Source organism: Phyllobates terribilis, unplaced genomic scaffold (genome assembly GCF_046119375.1).
Source record: "Phyllobates terribilis strain yellow unplaced genomic scaffold, ASM4611937v1 Scaffold_3__8_contigs__length_932513732, whole genome shotgun sequence".
Classification (NCBI taxonomy): Eukaryota; Metazoa; Chordata; class Amphibia; order Anura; family Dendrobatidae; genus Phyllobates; species Phyllobates terribilis.
Genome location: NW_027362763.1, coordinates 2081845 through 2100733, shown reverse-complemented (window position 1 = coordinate 2100733; position 18889 = coordinate 2081845). Strand labels below are relative to the sequence as shown.

At 36.8% G+C, this 18889-nt stretch overlaps 11 non-coding genes across 11 annotated transcripts; all 11 read right to left on the bottom strand.

Annotated features, from left to right (window-relative positions):
- Window positions 1–1643: 1643 nt before the first annotated feature.
- Window positions 1644–1715, bottom strand: TRNAR-UCU (transfer RNA arginine (anticodon UCU)). The gene has a single exon. It is a non-coding gene; the product is annotated as a tRNA-Arg (tRNA).
- A 4538-nt stretch (window positions 1716–6253) lies between these two features.
- TRNAG-UCC (transfer RNA glycine (anticodon UCC)) lies at window positions 6254–6325 on the bottom strand. Its single transcript has one exon. It is a non-coding gene; the product is annotated as a tRNA-Gly (tRNA).
- Window positions 6326–7675: 1350 nt separating this feature from the next.
- TRNAG-UCC (transfer RNA glycine (anticodon UCC)) lies at window positions 7676–7747 on the bottom strand. Its single transcript has one exon. It is a non-coding gene; the product is annotated as a tRNA-Gly (tRNA).
- A 1350-nt stretch (window positions 7748–9097) lies between these two features.
- TRNAG-UCC (transfer RNA glycine (anticodon UCC)) lies at window positions 9098–9169 on the bottom strand. Its single transcript has one exon. It is a non-coding gene; the product is annotated as a tRNA-Gly (tRNA).
- Window positions 9170–9265: 96 nt separating this feature from the next.
- Window positions 9266–9337, bottom strand: TRNAG-CCC (transfer RNA glycine (anticodon CCC)). Its single transcript has one exon. It is a non-coding gene; the product is annotated as a tRNA-Gly (tRNA).
- Window positions 9338–11941: 2604 nt separating this feature from the next.
- TRNAG-UCC (transfer RNA glycine (anticodon UCC)) lies at window positions 11942–12013 on the bottom strand. The gene has a single exon. It is a non-coding gene; the product is annotated as a tRNA-Gly (tRNA).
- A 2597-nt stretch (window positions 12014–14610) lies between these two features.
- TRNAG-CCC (transfer RNA glycine (anticodon CCC)) lies at window positions 14611–14682 on the bottom strand. The gene has a single exon. It is a non-coding gene; the product is annotated as a tRNA-Gly (tRNA).
- A 1183-nt stretch (window positions 14683–15865) lies between these two features.
- On the bottom strand, window positions 15866–15937 carry TRNAG-UCC (transfer RNA glycine (anticodon UCC)). The gene has a single exon. It is a non-coding gene; the product is annotated as a tRNA-Gly (tRNA).
- A 97-nt stretch (window positions 15938–16034) lies between these two features.
- Window positions 16035–16106, bottom strand: TRNAR-CCU (transfer RNA arginine (anticodon CCU)). The gene has a single exon. It is a non-coding gene; the product is annotated as a tRNA-Arg (tRNA).
- A 1181-nt stretch (window positions 16107–17287) lies between these two features.
- Window positions 17288–17359, bottom strand: TRNAG-UCC (transfer RNA glycine (anticodon UCC)). The gene has a single exon. It is a non-coding gene; the product is annotated as a tRNA-Gly (tRNA).
- Window positions 17360–17455: 96 nt separating this feature from the next.
- On the bottom strand, window positions 17456–17527 carry TRNAG-CCC (transfer RNA glycine (anticodon CCC)). Its single transcript has one exon. It is a non-coding gene; the product is annotated as a tRNA-Gly (tRNA).
- Between the last annotated feature and the right edge of the window lie 1362 nt (window positions 17528–18889).

The window sequence follows — 18889 nt, the reverse complement described above, 5'->3', positions numbered from 1 at the left end:
CATTGCTTTCGTATTGGAGACTAACTCTACAAAGTGTTTAATCAACAACTGAAGAGCAGAAGATCAGTTAGATGAGACAGTTGAAAAAAATCTAAGAAATATTCTCTTAAATTTTTTTCTCATTTTCGTGGTTGCTAAACTCTAAGAAGAAAGAAGAGCCTGAGACTTAACACGAAAAATTAAAACAGACTAAAAGCATCACCAAATGTGAAAAACAATTCATGCGTTGGCCGGGAATCGAACCCGGATCAACTGCTTGGAAGGCAGATATGCTCACCACTATACCACCAACACTTACAGAAGCCATGTTTTTTTCTTACATTTTCTGCACTAACAATACAAAATTATTAGTAAAACGTAAGAGGTGCCAGGAAAAAAAACCCCACATAAGTATTGCATTGACCAGGAATCAATCGCAGGTCAACTGCTTGGAAGGCAGGTTTGCTCACCACTATACCAAAAATGCTTAAGGTACCCAGCATTTTTTTCACATTTTCTGCACTAACCCTGCAAAATTGTTAGTAAAAATTATGACGTGCCTAAAAAAAAACACACCTATGTTTTGCACTGGCCAGGAATCGAACCCAGGTCAACTGCTTGGAAGGCTGCTATGCTCACCACTATACCACCAATTCTTACAGGATCAGCTTTTTTTTTTACATTTTCTGCACTAACATTACAAAATAGTTTGTAAAATGTATGATATGCCAGAAATAAAACTACATAAGTATTGCATTGGCCGGGAATCGAACCCGGGTCAACTGCTTGGGAAGTAGCTATGCTCACCGCTATACCACCAATACATGAACCCAATTGACTGGTTTGGGATTATGGCTGTTAAATCTGCTAAAGTGTTACTTAAAAAAAGGAGGACTGAATATGTCTTGAAAGAGCCAATTACTAAAAAGTTTAAAAACAAGGCAAAGCATTGTCCAAAACTCAAAGATGAATTCTTGTGAATCAGCTATGGAGCTTTTCCACCAATTTTTACAATTCTCTCAATTATTTTCACTTTTTTGCCAATAAGGTAACTAAACTCTTACCAAGAAAGAAAGTACACTATGAGCCTTAGCTCAAACATATTACAAAGAGTCTACAGCAGCACCAAATTCCCCCTAAAGATCTCTGCCATTTTTGGCATTTTTAACACTAACTCTAAAGACAGAGGAGTTTTTGGAATCAGTTATGTAGCTTTTCCACCTCTGCCTACAAATTCTCTCAATTACCTTTGCTTTCTGCCCACTAAGGTAGCTAAAGTGTTACCAAGAAAGAAATAAAAGCATAAGCCTTAGCACAGAAAGTGAAAAAGATTCCAAACACCACCAAATGCAAAAAAACAATGAGTTCTTCAAGAATTAAACTATGGCCTATTGTTTTAAAAGCAACTACACCCACCAGCATAACACCAATGCCAACCCTGACATTGCTTTCGTATTGGAGTCTAACCCTACAAAGTTTTTAATCAACAACTGAAGAGCAGAAGATCAGTTAGATGAGACAGTTGAAAAAAATCTAAGAAATATTCTCTTCAATTTTTTTCTCATTTTCGTGGTTGCTAAACTCTAAGAAGAAAGAAGAGCATGAGCCTTAACACGAAAAATTAAAACAGACTAAAAGCATCACCAAATGTGAAAAACAATTCATGCGTTGGCCGGGAATCGAACTCGGGTCAACTGCTTAGAAGGCAGCTATACTCACCATTATACCACCAACACTTACAGAAGACATGTTTTTTTCTTACATTTTCTGCACTAACAATACGAAATTATTAGTAAAAAGTAACACGTGCCAGGAAAAAAAACCCCACATAAGTATTGCATTGACCAGGAATCAATCGCAGGTCAACTGCTTGGAAGGCAGGTTTGCTCACCACTATACCAAAAATGCTTAAGGTACCCAGCATTTTTTTCACATTTTCTGCACTAACCCTACAAAATTGTTAGTAAAAATTATGACGTGCCTGAAAAAAAAACACACCCATGTTTTGCATTGGCCAGGAATCGAACCCTGGTCAATTGCTTGGAAGGCAGCTATGCTCACCACTATACCACCAATGCTTACAGGATCAGCTTTTTTTTTAAAATTTTCTGCACTAACATTACAAAATAGTTTGTAAAATGTATGATATGCCAGAAATAAAACTACATAAGTATTGCATTGGCCGGGAATCGAACCCGGGTCAATTGCTTGGGAAGCAGCTATGCTCACCACTATACCACCAATGGATGAAACAGCTTGACTGGTTTGGGATTATGGCTGTTAAATCTGCTAAAGTTTTACTTAAAAAAAAGGAGGACTGAATATGTCTTGAAAGAGCCAATTACTAAAAAGTTTAAAAACAAGGCAAAGCATTGTCCAAAACTCAAAGATGAATTCTTGTGAATCAGCTATGGAGCTTTTCCACCAATTCTTACAATTCTCTCAATTATTTTCACTTTTTTGCCAATAAGGTAACTAAACTCTTACCAAGAAAGAAAGTACACTATGAGCCTTAGCTCAAAAAGATTACAAAGAGTCAGCACCAGCACCAAATTACCCCTAAAGACCTCTGCCATTTTTGGCATTTTTAACACTAACTCTAAATACAGAGGAGTTTTTGGAATCAGTTATGTAGCTTTTCCACCTCTGCCTACAAATTCTCTCAATTAGCTTTGCTTTTTGCCAACTAAGGTAGCTAAAGTGTTACCAAGAAAGAAATAAAAGCATAAGCCTTAGCACAGAAAGTGAAAAAGAGACCAAACACCACCAAATGCAAAAAAACAATGAGTTCTTCAAGAATTAAACTATGGCCATTTGTTTTAAAAGCAACTACACCCACCAGCATAACACCAATGCCAACCCTGACATTGCTTTCATATTGGAGACTAACCATACAAAGTTTTTAATCAACAACTGAAGAGCAGAAGATCAGTTAGATGAGACAGTTGAATAAAAGCTAAGAAATATTCTCTTCAATTTTTTTCTCATTTTCGTGGTTGCTAAACTCTAAGAAGAAAGACGAGCCTGAGACTTAACACGAAAAATTAAAACAGACTAAAAGCATCACCAAATGTGAAAAACAATTCATGCGTTGGCTGAGAATTGAACTCAGGTCAAACTACTTGGAAGGCAGTGATTCTCACCACTACATCACCAACACTTACAGAAGCCATAATTTTTTCTTACATTTTCTGCACTAACAATACGAAATTATTAGTAAAACGTAAGACGTGCCAGGAAAAAAAAACCCACATAAGTATTGCATTGACCAGGAATCAATCGCAGGTCAACTGCTTGGAAGGCAGGTTTGCTCACCACTATACCAAAAATGCTTAAGGTACCCAGCATTTTTTTCACATTTTCTGCACTAACCCTACAAAATTGTTAGTAAAAATTATGACTTGCCTGAAAAAAAAACACACCGATGTTCTGTATTGGCCGGGAATTGAACCTGGGTCAACTGCTTGGAAGGCAGCTATGCTCACCACTATACCACCAATGCTTACAGGGTCAGCTTTTTTTTTTACATTTTCTGCACTAACATTACAAAATAGTTTGTAAAATGTATGATATGCCAGAAATAAAACTACATAAGTATTGCATTGGCTGGAAATCGAACCCGGGTCAACTGCTTGGGAAGCAGCTATGCTCACCACTATACCACCAATGCATGAACCAACTTGACTGGTTTGAGATTATGGCTGTTAAATCTGCTAAAGTTTTACTTAAAAAAGGAGGACTGAATATGTCTTGAAAGAGCCAATTACTAAAAATTTTAAAAACAAGGAAAAGCATTGTCCAAAACTCAAAGATGAATTCTTGTGAATCAGCTATGTAGCTTTTCCACCAATTCTTACATTTCTCTCAATTATTTTCACTTTTTTGCCAATAAGGTAACTAAACTCTTACCAAGAAAGAAAGTACACTATGAGCCTTAGCTCAAAAAGATTACAAAGAGTCAGCACCAGCACCAAATTACCCCTAAAGACCTCTGCCATTTTTGGCATTTTTAACACTAACTCTAAAGACAGAGGAGTTTTTGGAATCAGTTATGTAGCTTTTCCACCTCTGCCTACAAATTCTCTCAATTAGCTTTGCTTTCTGCCAACTAAGGTAGCTAAAGTGTTACCAAGAAAGAAATAAAAGCATAAGCCTTAGCACAGAAAGTGAAAAAGAGTCCAAACACCACCAAATGCAAAAAAACAATGAGTTCTTCAAGAATTAAACTATGGCCTATTGTTTTAAAAGCAACTACACCCACCAGCATAACACCAATGCCAACCCTGACATTGCTTTCATATTGGAGACTAACCCTACAAAGTGTTTAATCAACAACTGAAGAGCAGAAGATCAGTTAGATGAGACAGTTGAAAAAAAGCTAAGAAATATTCTCTTCAATTTTTTTCTCATTTTCGTGGTTGCTAAACTCTAAGAAGAAAGAAGAGCCTGAGACTTAACACGAAAAATTAAAACAGACTAAAAGCATCACTAAATGTGAAAAACAATTCATGCGTTGGCTGAGAATCAAACTCGGGTCAACTACTTGGAAGGCAGCGATTCTCACCACTATACCACCAACACTTACAGAAGCCATGTTTTTTTCTTACATTTTCTGCACTAACAATACAAAATTATTAGTAAAAAGTAAGACGTGCCAGGAAAAAAAAACCCACATAAGTATTGCATTGACCAGGAATCAATCGCAGGTCAACTGCTTGGAAGGCAGGTTTGCTCACCACTATACCAAAAATGCTTAAGGTACCCAGCATTTTTTTCACATTTTCTGCACTAACCCTACAAAATTGTTAGTAAAAATTATGACTTGCCTGAAAAAAAAACACACCCATGTTTTGCATTGGCCAAGAATCGAACCCGGGTCAACTGCTTGGAAGGCAGCTATGCTCACCACTATACCACCAATGCTTACAGGGTCAGCTTTTTTTTTTACATTTTCTGCACTAACATTACAAAATAGTTTGTAAAATGTATGATATGCCAGAAAAAAAACTACATAAGTATTGCATTGGCTGGAAATCGAACCTGGGTCAACTGCTTGGGAAGCAGCTATGCTCACCACTATACCACCAATGCATGAACCCACTTAACTGGCTTGAGATTTTGGCTGTTAAATCTGCTAAAGTTTTACTTAAAAAAAGGAGGACTGAATATGTCTTGAAAGAGCCAATTACTAAAAAGTTTAAAAACAAGGCAAAGCATTGTCCAAAACTCAAAGATGAATCCTTGTGAATCAGCTATGTAGCTTTTCCAACAATTCTTACATTTTTCTCAATTATTTTCACTTTTTTGCCAATAAGGTAACTAAACTCTTACCAAGAAAGAAAGTACACTATGAGCCTTAGCTCAAACAGATTACAAAAAGTCAACAGCAGCACCAAATTCCCCCTAAAGACCTCTGCCATTTTTGGCATTTTTAACACTAACTCTAAAGACAGAGGAGTTTTTGGAATCAGTTATGTAGCTTTTCCACCTCTGCCTACAAATTCTCTCAATTAGCTTTGCTTTTTGCCAACTAAGGTAGCTAAAGTGTTACCAAGAAAGAAATAAAAGCATAAGCCTTAGCACAGAATGTGAAAAAGAGTCCAAACACCACCAAATGCAAAAAAACAATGAGTTCTTCAAGAATTAAACTATGGCCTATTGTTTTAAAAGCAACTACACCCACCAGCATAACACCAATGCCAACCCTGACATTGCTTTCATACTGGAGACTAACCCTACAAACTGTTTAATCAACAACTGAAGAGCAGAAGATCAGTTAGATAAGACAGTTGAAAAAAAGCTAAGAAATATTCTCTTCAATTTTTTTCTCATTTTCGTGGTTGCTAAACTCTAAGAAGAAAGAAGAGCCTGAGACTTAACACGAAAAATTAAAACAGACTAAAAGCATCACCAAATGTGATAAACAATTCATGCGTTGGCTGAGAATCGAGCTCGGGTCAATTACTTGGAAGGCAGCGATTCTCACCACTATACCACCAACACTTACAGAAGCCATGTTTTTTTCTTACATTTTCTGCACTAACAATACGAAATTATTAGTAAAAAGTAAGACGTGCCAGGAAAAAAAAAACCCACATAAGTATTGCATTGACCAGGAATCAATCGCAGGTCAACTGCTTGGAAGGCAGGTTTGCTCACCACTATACCAAAAATGCTTAAGGTACCCAGCATTTTTTTCACATTTTCTGCACTAACCCTACAAAATTGTTAGTAAAAATTATGACGTGCCTGAATAAAAAACACACCCCTGTTTTGCATTGGCCGGGAATCGAACCCGGGTCAACTGCTTGGAAGGCAGCTATGCTCACAACTATACCACCAATGCTTACAGGATCAGCTTTTTTTTTACATTTTCTGCACTAACATTACAAAATAGTTTGTAAAATGTATGATATGCCAGAAATAAAACTACATAAGTATTGCATTAGCCGGGAATAGAATCCGGGTCAACTGCTTGGGAAGCAGCTATGCTCACCACTATACCACCAATGCATGAACCAACTTGACTGGTTTGGGATTATGGCTGTTAAATCTGCTAAAGTTTTACTTAAAGAAAGGAGGACTGAATATGTCTTGAAAGAGCCAATTACTAAAAAGTTTAAAAACAAGGAAAAGCTTTGTCCAAAACTCAAAGATGAATTCTTGTGAATCAGCTATGGAGCTTTTCCACCAATTCTTACAATTCTCTCAATTAGTTTCACTTTTTTGACAATAAGGTAACTAAACTCTTACCAAGAAAGAAAGTACACTATGAGCCTTAGCTAAAAACGATTACAAAGAGTCAGCACCAGCACCAAATTACCCCTAAAGAACTCTGCCATTTTTGGCATTTTTAACACTAACTCTAAAAACAGAGGAGTTTTTGGAATCAGTTATGTAGCTTTTCCACCTATGCCTACAAATTCTCTCAATTAGCTTTGCTTTTTGCCAACTAAGGTAGCTAAAGTGTTACCAAGAAAGAAATAAAAGCATAAGCCTTAGCACAAAAAGTGAAAAAGAGTCCAAACACCACCAAATGCAAAAAAACAATGAGTTCTTCAAGAATTAAACTATGGCCTATTGTTTTAAAAGCAACTACACCCACCAGCATAACACCAATGCCAACCCTGACATTGCTTTCATATTGGAGACTAACCATACAAAGTGTTTAATCAACAACTGAAGAACAGAAGATCAGTTAGATGAGACAGTTGAAAAAAATCTAAGAAATATTCTCTTCAATTTTTTTCTCATTTTCGTGGTTGCTAAACTCAAAGAAGAAAGAAGAGCCTGAGACTTAACACGAAAAATTAAAACAGACTAAAAGCATCACCAAATGTGAAAAACAACTCATGCGTTGGCCGGGAATCAAACGCGGGTCAATTACTTGGAAGGCAGCGATTCTCACCACTATACCACCAACACCTACAGAAGCCATGTTTTTTTCTTACATTTTCTGCACTAACAATGCGAAATTATTAGTAAAAAGTAAGACGTGCCAGGAAAAAAAAAACCACATAAGTATTGCATTGACCAGGAATCAATCGCAGGTCAACTGCTTGGAAGGCAGGTTTGCTCACCACTATACCAAAAATGCTTAAGGTACCGAGCATTTTTTTCACATTTTCTGCACTAACCCTACAAAATTGTTAGTAAAAAGTATGACGTGCCTGAAAAAAAAAAAACACCAATGTTTTGTATTGGCCGGGAATTGAACCCAGGTCAACTGCTTGGAAGGCAGCTATGCTCACCACTATACCACCAATGCTTACAGAGTCAGCTTTTTTTTTTTACATTTTCTGCACTAACATTACAAAATAGTTTGTAAAATGTATGATATGCCAGAAATAAAACTACATAAGTATTGCATTGGCAGGGAATCAAACCCGGGTCAACTGGTTACGAAGCAGCTATGCTCACCACTATACCACCAAAGCATGAACCCACTTGACTGGTTTGGGATTTTGGCTGTTAAATCTGCTAAAGTTTTACTTAAAAAAGGAGAACTGAATATGTCTTGAAAGAGCCAATTACTAAAAAGTTTAAAAACAAGGAAAAGCATTGTCCAAAACTCAAAGATGAATTCTTGTGAATCAGCCATGGAGCTTTTCCACCAATTCTTACATTTCTCTCAATTATTTTCACTTTTTTGCCAATAAGGTAACTAAACTCTTACCAAGAAAGAAAGTACACTATGAGCCTTAGCTCAAACAGATTACAAAGAGTCAACAGCAGCACCAAATTCCCCCTAAAGACCTCTGCCATTTTTGGCATTTTTAACACTAACTCTAAAGACAGAGGAGTTTTTGGAATCAGTTATGTAGCTTTTCCACCTCTGCCTACAAATTCTCTCAATTAGCTTTGCTTTCTGCCCACTAAGGTAGCTAAAGTGTTACCAAGAAAGAAATAAAAGCATAAGCCTTAGCACAGAAAGTGAAAAAGATTCCAAACACCACCAAATGGAAAAAAACAATGAGTTCTTCAAGAATTAAACTATGGCCTATTGTTTTAAAAGCAACTACACCCACCAGCATAACACCAATGCCAACCCTGACATTCCTTTCGTATTGGAGACTAACCCTACAAAGTATTTAATCAACAACTGAAGAGCAGAAGATCAGTTAGATGAGACAGTTGGAAAAAATCTAAGAAATATTCTCTTCAATTTTTTTCTCATTTTCGTGGTTGCTAAACTCTAAGAAGAAAGAAGAGCATGAGCCTTAACACGAAAAATTAAAACAGACTAAAAGCATCACCAAATGTGAAAAACAATTCATGCATTGGCCAGGAATCGAACCCGGGTCAACAGCTTGGAAGGCAGCTATGCTCACCACTATACCACCAACACTTACAGAAGCCATGTTTTTTTCTTACATTTTCTGCACTAACAATACAAAATTATTAGTAAAAAGTAAGACGTGCCAGGACAAAAAAACCCACATAAGTATTGCATTGACCAGGAATCAATCGCAGGTCAACTGCTTGGAAGGCAGGTTTGCTCACCACTATACCAAAAATGCTTAAGGTACCCAGCATTTTTTTCACATTTTCTGCACTAACCCTGCAAAATTGTTAGTAAAAATTATGACGTGCCTGAAAAAAAAACACACCTATGTTTTGCATTGGCCAGGAATCGAACCCGGGTCAACTGCTTGGAAGGCAGCTATGCTCACCACTATACCACCAATGCTTAAAGGATGAGATTTTTTTTTTACATTTTCTGCACTAACATTACAAATTAGTTTGTAAAATGTATGATATGCCAGAAATAAAACTACATAAGTATTGCATTGGCCGGGAATCGAACCCGGGTCAACTGCTTGGGAAGCAGCTATGCTCACCACTATACCACAAATGCATGAACCAACTTGACTGGTTTGGGATTATGGCCGTTAAATCTGCTAAAGTTTTACTTAGAAAAAGGAGGACTGAATATGTCTTGAAAGAGCCAATTACTAAAAAGTTTAAAAACAAGGCAAAACATTGTCCAAAACTCAGAGATGAATTCTTGTGAATCAGCTATGGAGCTTTTCCACCAATTCTTACAATTCTCTCAATTATTTTCACTTTTTTGCAATAAGGTAACTAAACTCTTACCAAGAAAGAAAGTACACTATGAGCCTTAGCTCAAACAGATTACAAAGAGTCAAAAGCAGCACCAAATTCCCCCTAAAGACCTCTGCCATTTTTGGCATTTTTAACACTAACTCTAAAGACAGAGGAGTTTTTGGAATCAGTTATGTAGCTTTTCCACCTCTGCCTACAAATTCTCTCAATTAGCTTTGCTTTCTGCCCACTAAGGTAGCTAAAGTGTTACCAAGAAAGAAATAAAAGCATAAACCTTAGCACAGAAAGTGAAAAAGATTCCAAACACCACCAAATGCAAAAAAACAATGAGTTCTTCAAGAATTAAACTATGGCCTATTGTTTTAAAAGCAACTACACCCACCAGCATAACACCAATGCCAACCCTCACATTGATTTCGTATTGGAGACTAACCCTACAAAGTATTTAATCAACAACTGAAGAACAGAAGATCAGTTAGATGAGACAGTTGAAAAAAATCTAAGAAATATTCTCTTCAATTTTTTTCTCATTTTCGTGGTTGCTAAACTCTAAGAAGAAAGAAGAGCATGAGCCTTAACACGAAAAATTAAAACAGACTAAAAGCATCACTAAATGTGAAAAACAATTCATGTGTTGGCCAGGAATCGAACCCGGGTCAACAGCTTGGAAGGCAGCTATGCTCACCACTATACCACCAACACTTACAGAAGCCATGTTTTTTTCTTACATTTTCTGCACTAACAATGCGAAATTATTAGTAAAAAGTAAGACGTGCCAGGAAAAAAAAAACCACATAAGTATTGCATTGACCAGGAATCAATCGCAGGTCAACTGCTTGGAAGGCAGGTTTGCTCACCACTATACCAAAAATGCTTAAGGTACCGAGCATTTTTTTCACATTTTCTGCACTAACCCTACAAAATTGTTAGTAAAAAGTTTGACGTGCCTGAAAAAAAAAAAACACCGATGTTTTATATTGGCTGGGAATTGAACCCGGGTCAACTGCTTGGAAGGCAGCTGTGCTCACCACTATACCACCAATGCTTACAGGGTCAGCTTTTTTTTTTTACATTTTCTGCACTAACATTACAAAATAGTTTGTAAAATGTATGATATGCCAGAAATAAAACTACATAAGTATTGCATTGGCCGGGAATCAAACCCGGGTCAACTGGTTAAGAAGCAGCTATGCTCACCACTATACCACCAATGCATGAACCCACTTGACTGGTTTGAGATTTTGGCTGTTAAATCTGCTAAAGTTTTACTTAAAAAAGGAGGACTGAATATGTCTTGAAAGAGCCAATTACTAAAAAGTTTAAAAACAAGGCAAAGCATTGTCCAAAACTCAAAGATGAATTCTTGTGAATCAGCTATGGAGCTTTTCCACCAATTCTTACATTTCTCTCAATTATTTTCACTTTTTTGCCAATAAGGTCACTAAACTCTTACCAAGAAAGAAAGTACACTATGAGCCTTAGCTCAAACAAATTACAAAGAGTCAACAGCAGCACCAAATTCCCCCTAAAGACCTCTGCCATTTTTGGCATTTTTAACACTAACTCTAAAGACAAAGGAGTTTTTGGAATCAGTTATGCAGCTTTTCCACCTCTGCCTACAAATTCTCTCAATTAGCTTTGCTTTCTGCCCACTAAGGTAGCTAAAGTGTTACCAAGAAAGAAATAAAAGCATAAGCCTTAGCACAGAAAGTGAAAAAGATTCCAAACACCACCAAATGGAAAAAAACAATGAGTTCTTCAAGAATTAAACTATGGCCTATTGTTTTAAAAGCAACTACACCCACCAGCATAACACCAATGCCAACCCTGACATTGATTTCGTATTGGAGACTAACCCTACAAAGTATTTAATCAACAACTGAAGAGCAGAAGATCAGTTAGATGAGACAGTTGAAAAAAATCTAAGAAATATTCTCTTCAATTTTTTTCTCATTTTCGTGGTTGCTAAACTCTAAGAAGAAAGAAGAGCATGAGCCTTAACACGAAAAATTAAAACAGACTAAAAGCATCACCAAATGTGAAAAACAATTCATGCATTGGCCAGTTATCGAACCTGGGTCAACAGCTTGGAAGGCAGCTATGCTCACCACTATACCACCAACACGTACAGAAGCCATGTTTTTTTCTTACATTTTCTGCACTAACAATACAAAATTATTAGTAAAAAGTAAGACGTGCCAGGACAAAAAAACCCACATAAGTATTGCATTGACCAGGAATCAATCGCAGGTCAACTGCTTGGAAGGCAGGTTTGCTCACCACTATACCAAAAATGCTTAAGGTACCCAGCATTTTTTTCACATTTTCTGCACTAACCCTGCAAAATTGTTAGTAAAAATTATGACGTGCCTGAAAAAAAAACACACCTATGTTTTGCATTGGCCAGGAATCGAACCCGGGTCAACTGCTTGGAAGGCAGCTATGCTCACCACTATACCACCAATGCTTACAGGATGAGATTTTTTTTTTACATTTTCTGCACTAACATTACAAAATAGTTTGTAAAATGTATGATATGCCAGAAATAAAACTACATAAGTATTGCATTGGCCGGGAATCAAACCCGGGTCAACTGCTTGGGAAGCAGCTATGCTCACCACTATACCACAAATGCATGAACCAACTTGACTGGTTTGGGATTATGGCCGTTAAATCTGCTAAAGTTTTACTTAGAAAAAGGAGGACTGAATATGTCTTGAAAGAGCCAATTACTAAAAAGTTTAAAAACAAGGCAAAACATTGTCCAAAACTCAGAGATGAATTCTTGTGAATCAGCTATGGAGCTTTTCCACCAATTCTTACAATTCTCTCAATTATTTTCACTTTTTTGCAATAAGGTAACTAAACTCTTACCAAGAAAGAAAGTACACTATGAGCCTTAGCTCAAACAGATTACAAAGAGTCAAAAGCAGCACCAAATTCCCCCTAAAGACCTCTGCCATTTTTGGCATTTTTAACACTAACTCTAAAGACAGAGGAGTTTTTGGAATCAGTTATGTAGCTTTTCCACCTCTGCCTACAAATTCTCTCAATTAGCTTTGCTTTCTGCCCACTAAGGTAGCTAAAGTGTTACCAAGAAAGAAATAAAAGCATAAACCTTAGCACAGAAAGTGAAAAAGATTCCAAACACCACCAAATGCAAAAAAACAATGAGTTCTTCAAGAATTAAACTATGGCCTATTGTTTTAAAAGCAACTACACCCACCAGCATAACACCAATGCCAACCCTCACATTGATTTCGTATTGGAGACTAACCCTACAAAGTATTTAATCAACAACTGAAGAACAGAAGATCAGTTAGATGAGACAGTTGAAAAAAATCTAAGAAATATTCTCTTCAATTTTTTTCTCATTTTCGTGGTTGCTAAACTCTAAGAAGAAAGAAGAGCATGAGCCTTAACACGAAAAATTAAAACAGACTAAAAGCATCACTAAATGTGAAAAACAATTCATGCGTTGGCCAGGAATCGAACCCGGGTCAACAGCTTGGAAGGCAGCTATGCTCACCACTATACCACCAACACTTACAGAAGCCATGTTTTTTTCTTACATTTTCTGCACTAACAATGCGAAATTATTAGTAAAAAGTAAGACGTGCCAGGAAAAAAAAAACCACATAAGTATTGCATTGACCAGGAATCAATCGCAGGTCAACTGCTTGGAAGGCAGGTTTGCTCACCACTATACCAAAAATGCTTAAGGTACCGAGCATTTTTTTCACATTTTCTGCACTAACCCTACAAAATTGTTAGTAAAAAGTTTGACGTGCCTGAAAAAAAAAAAACACCGATGTTTTATATTGGCTGGGAATTGAACCCGGGTCAACTGCTTGGAAGGCAGCTATGCTCACCACTATACCACCAATGCTTACAGGGTCAGCTTTTTTTTTTTACATTTTCTGCACTAACATTACAAAATAGTTTGTAAAATGTATGATATGCCAGAAATAAAACTACATAAGTATTGCATTGGCCGGGAATCAAACCCGGGTCAACTGGTTAAGAAGCAGCTATGCTCACCACTATACCACCAATGCATGAACCCACTTGACTGGTTTGGGATTTTGGCTGTTAAATCTGCTAAAGTTTTACTTAAAAAAGGAGGACTGAATATGTCTTGAAAGAGCCAATTACTAAAAAGTTTAAAAACAAGGCAAAGCATTGTCCAAAACTCAAAGATGAATTCTTGTGAATCAGCTATGGAGCTTTTCCACCAATTCTTACATTTCTCTCAATTATTTTCACTTTTTTGCCAATAAGGTCACTAAACTCTTACCAAGAAAGAAAGTACACTATGAGCCTTAGCTCAAACAAATTACAAAGAGTCAACAGCAGCACCAAATTCCCCCTAAAGACCTCTGCCATTTTTGGCATTTTTAACACTAACTCTAAAGACAAAGGAGTTTTTGGAATCAGTTATGCAGCTTTTCCACCTCTGCCTACAAATTCTCTCAATTAGCTTTGCTTTCTGCCCACTAAGGTAGCTAAAGTGTTACCAAGAAAGAAATAAAAGCATAAGCCTTAGCACAGAAAGTGAAAAAGATTCCAAACACCACCAAATGGAAAAAAACAATGAGTTCTTCAAGAATTAAACTATGGCCTATTGTTTTAAAAGCAACTACACCCACCAGCATAACACCAATGCCAACCCTGACATTGCTTTCGTATTGGAGACTAACCCTACAAAGTATTTAATCAACAACTGAAGAGCAGAAGATCAGTTAGATGAGACAGTTGAAAAAAATCTAAGAAATATTCTCTTCAATTTTTTTCTCATTTTCGTGGTTGCTAAACTCTAAGAAGAAAGAAGAGCATGAACCTTAACACGAAAAATTAAAACAGACTAAAAGCATCACCAAATGTGAAAAACAATTCATGCATTGGCCAGTTATCAAACCTGGGTCAACAGCTTGGAAGGCAGCTATGCTCACCACTATACCACCAATGCTTACAGGATCAGCTTTTTTTTTACATTTTCTGCACTAACATTACAAAATAGTTTGTAAAATGTATGATATGCCAGAAATAAAACTACATAAGTATTGCATTGGCCGGGAATCAAACCCGGGTCAACTGCTTGGGAAGCAGATATGCTCACCACTATACCACCAATGCAGGAACCAACTTGACTGGTTTGGGATTATGGCCGTTAAATCTGCTAACGTTTTACTTAGAAAAAGGAGGACTGAATATGTCTTGAAAGAGCCAATTACTAAAAAGTTTAAAAACAAGGCAAAGCATTGTCCAAAACTCAGAGATGAATTCTTGTGAATCAGCTATGGAGCTTTTCCACCAATTCTTACAATTCTCTCAATTAGTTTCACTTTTTTGACAATAAGGTAACTAAACTCTTACCAAGAAAGAAAGTACACTATGAGCCTTAGCTCAAACAGATTACAAAGAGTCAGCACCAGCACCAAATTCCCCCTAAAGAACTCTGCCATTTTTGGCATTTTTAACACTAACTCTAAAGACAGAGGAGTTTTTGGAATCAGTTATGTAGCTTTTCCACCTATGCCTACAAATTCTCTCAATTAGCTTTGCTTTTTGCCAACTAAGGTAGCTAAAGTGTTACCAAGAAAGAAATAAAAGCATAAGCCTTAGCACAAAAAGTGAAAAAGAGTCCAAACACCACCAAATGCAAAAAAACAATGAGTTCTTCAAGAATTAAACTATGGCCTATTGTTTTAAAAGCAACTACACCCACCAGCATAACACCAATGCCAACCCTGACATTGCTTTCATATTGGAGACTAACCCTACAAAGTGTTTAATCAACAACTGAAGAACAGAAGATCAGTTAGATGAGACAGTTGAAAAAAATCTAAGAAATATTCTCTTCAATTTTTTTCTCATTTTCGTGGTTGCTAAACTCAAAGAAGAGAGAAGAGCCTGAGACTTAACACGAAAAATTAAAACAGACTAAAAGCATCACCAAATGTGAAAAACAATTCATGCGTTGGCCGGGAATCAAACGCGGGTCAACTACTTGGAAGGCAGCGATTCTCACCACTATACCACCAACACTTACAGAAGCCATGTTTTTTTCTTACATTTTCTGCACTAACAATGCGAAATTATTAGTAAAAAGTAAGACGTGCCAGGAAAAAAAAAAACACATAAGTATTGCATTGACCAGGAATCAATCGCAGGTCAACTGCTTGGAAGGCAGGTTTGCTCACCACTATACCAAAAATGCTTAAGGTACCGAGCATTTTTTTCACATTTTCTGCACTAACCCTACAAAATTGTTAGTAAAAAGTTTGACGTGCCTGAAAAAAAAAAAACACCGATGTTTTGTATTGGCCGGGAATTGAACCCGGGTCAACTGCTTGGAAGGCAGCTATGCTCACCACTATACCACCAATGCTTACAGGGTCAGCTTTTTTTTTTTACATTTTCTGCACTAACATTACAAAATAGTTTGTAAAATGTATGATATGCCAGAAATAAAACTACATAAGTATTGCATTGGCCGGGAATCAAACCCGGGTCAACTGGTTAGGAAGCAGCTATGCTCACCACTATACCACCAATGCATGAACCCACTTGACTGGTTTGGGATTTTGGCTGTTAAATCTGCTAAAATTTTACTTAAAAAAGTAGGACTGAATATGTCTTGAAAGAGCCAATTACTAAAAAGTTTAAAAACAAGGCAAAGCATTGTCCAAAACTCAAAGATGAATTCTTGTGAATCAGCTATGGAGCTTTTCCACCAATTCTTACATTTCTCTCAATTATTTTCACTTTTTTGCCAATAAGGTAACTAAACTCTTACCAAGAAAGAAAGTACACTATGAGCCTTAGCTCAAACAGATTACAAAGAGTCAACAGCAGCACCAAATTCCCCCTAAAGACCTCTGCCATTTTTGGCATTTTTAACACTAACTCTAAAGACAGAGGAGTTTTTGGAATCAGTTATGTAGCTTTTCCACCTCTGCCTACAAATTCTCTCAATTAGCTTTGCTTTCTGCCCACTAAGGTAGCTAAAGTGTTACCAAGAAAGAAATAAAAGCATAAGCCTTAGCACAGAAAGTGAAAAAGATTCCAAACACCACCAAATGGAAAAAAACAATGAGTTCTTCAAGAATTAAACTATGGCCTATTGTTTTAAAAGCAACTACACCCACCAGCATAACACCAATGCCAACCCTGACATTGCTTTCGTATTGGAGACTAACCCTACAAAGTATTTAATCAACAACTGAAGAGCAGAAGATCAGTTAGATGAGACAGTTGAAAAAAATCTAAGAAATATTCTCTTCAATTTTTTTCTCATTTTCGTGGTTGCTAAACTCTAAGAAGAAAGAAGAGCATGAGCCTTAACACGAAAAATTAAAACAGACTAAAAGCATCACCAAATGTGAAAAACAATTCATGCATTGGCCAGGAATCGAACCCGGGTCAACAGCTTGGAAGGCAGCTATGCTCACCACTATACCACCAACACTTACAGAAGCCATGTTTTTTTCTTACATTTTCTGCACTAACAATACAAAATTATTAGTAAAAAGTAAGACGTGCCAGGACAAAAAAACCCACATAAGTATTGCATTGACCAGGAATCAATCGCAGGTCAACTGCTTGGAAGGCAGGTTTGCTCACCACTATACCAAAAATGCTTAAGGTACCCAGCATTTTTTTCACATTTTCTGCACTAACCCTACAAAATTGTTAGTAAAAATTATGACGTGCCTGAAAAAAAAACACACCCATGTTTTGCATTGGCCGGGAATCGAACCCGGGTCAACTGCTTGGAAGGCAGCTATGCTCACCACTGTACCACCAATGCTTACAGGATCAGCTTTTTTTTTTACATTTTCTGCACTAACATTACAAAATAGTTTGTAAAATGTATGATATGCCAGAAATAAAACTACATAAGTATTGCATTGGCCGGGAATCGAACCCGGGTCAACTGCTTGGGAAGCAGCTATGCTCACCACTATACCACCAATGCAGGAACCAACTCGACTGGTTTGGGATTATGGCCGTTAAATCTGCTAAAGTTTTACTTAGAAAAAGGAGGACTAAATATGTCTTGAAAGAGCCAATTACTAAAAAGTTTAAAAACAAGGCAAAGCATTGTCCAAAACTCAAAGATGAATTCTTGTGAATCAGCTATGGAGCTTTTCCACGAATTCTTACAATTCTCTCAATTATTTTCACTTTTTTGCAATAAGGTAACTAAACTCTTACCAAGAAAGAAAGTACACTATGAGCCTTAGCTCAAACAGATTACAAAGAGTCAAAAGCAGCACCAAATTCCCCCTAAAGACCTCTGCCATTTTTGGCATTTTTAACACTAACTCTAAAGACAGAGGAGTTTTTGGAATCAGTTATGTAGCTTTTCCACCTCTGCCTACAAATTCTCTCAATTAGCTTTGCTTTCTGCCCACTAAGGTAGCTAAAGTGTTACCAAGAAAGAAATAAAAGCATAAGCCTTAGCACAAAAAGTGAAAAAGAGTCCAAACACCACCAAATGCAAAAAAACAATGAGTTCTTCAAGAATTAAACTATGGCCTATTGTTTTAAAAGCAACTACACCCACCAGCATAACACCAATGCCAACCCTGACATTGCTTTCATATTGGAGACTAACCCTACAAAGTGTTTAATCAACAACTGAAGAACAGAAGATCAGTTAGATGAGACAGTTGAAAAAAATCTAAGAAATATTCTCTTCAATTTTTTTCTCATTTTCGTGGTTGCTAAACTCAAAGAAGAGAGAAGAGCCTGAGACTTAACACGAAAAATTAAAACAGACTAAAAGCATCACCAAATGTGAAAAACAATTCATGCGTTGGCCGGGAATCAAACGCGGGTCAACTACTTGGAAGGCAGCGATTCTCACCACTATACCACCAACACTTACAGAAGCCATGTTTTTTTCTTACATTTTCTGCACTAACAATGCGAAATTATTAGTAAAAAGTAAGACGTGCCAGGAAAAAAAAAAACACATAAGTATTGCATTGACCAGGAATCAATCGCAGGTCAACTGCTTGGAAGGCAGGTTTGCTCACCACTATACCAAAAATGCTTAAGGTACCGAGCATTTTTTTCACATTTTCTGCACTAACCCTACAAAATTGTTAGTAAAAAGTTTGACGTGCCTGAAAAAAAAAAAACACCGATGTTCTAAACTCTAAGAAGAAAGAAGAGCATGAGCCTTAACACGAAAAATTAAAACAGACTAAAAGCATCACCAAATGTGAAAAAAAATTCATGCATTGGCCAGTTATTGAACCTGGGTCAACAGCTTGGAAGGCAGCTATGCTCACCACTATACCACCAATGCTTACAGGATCAGCTTTTTTTT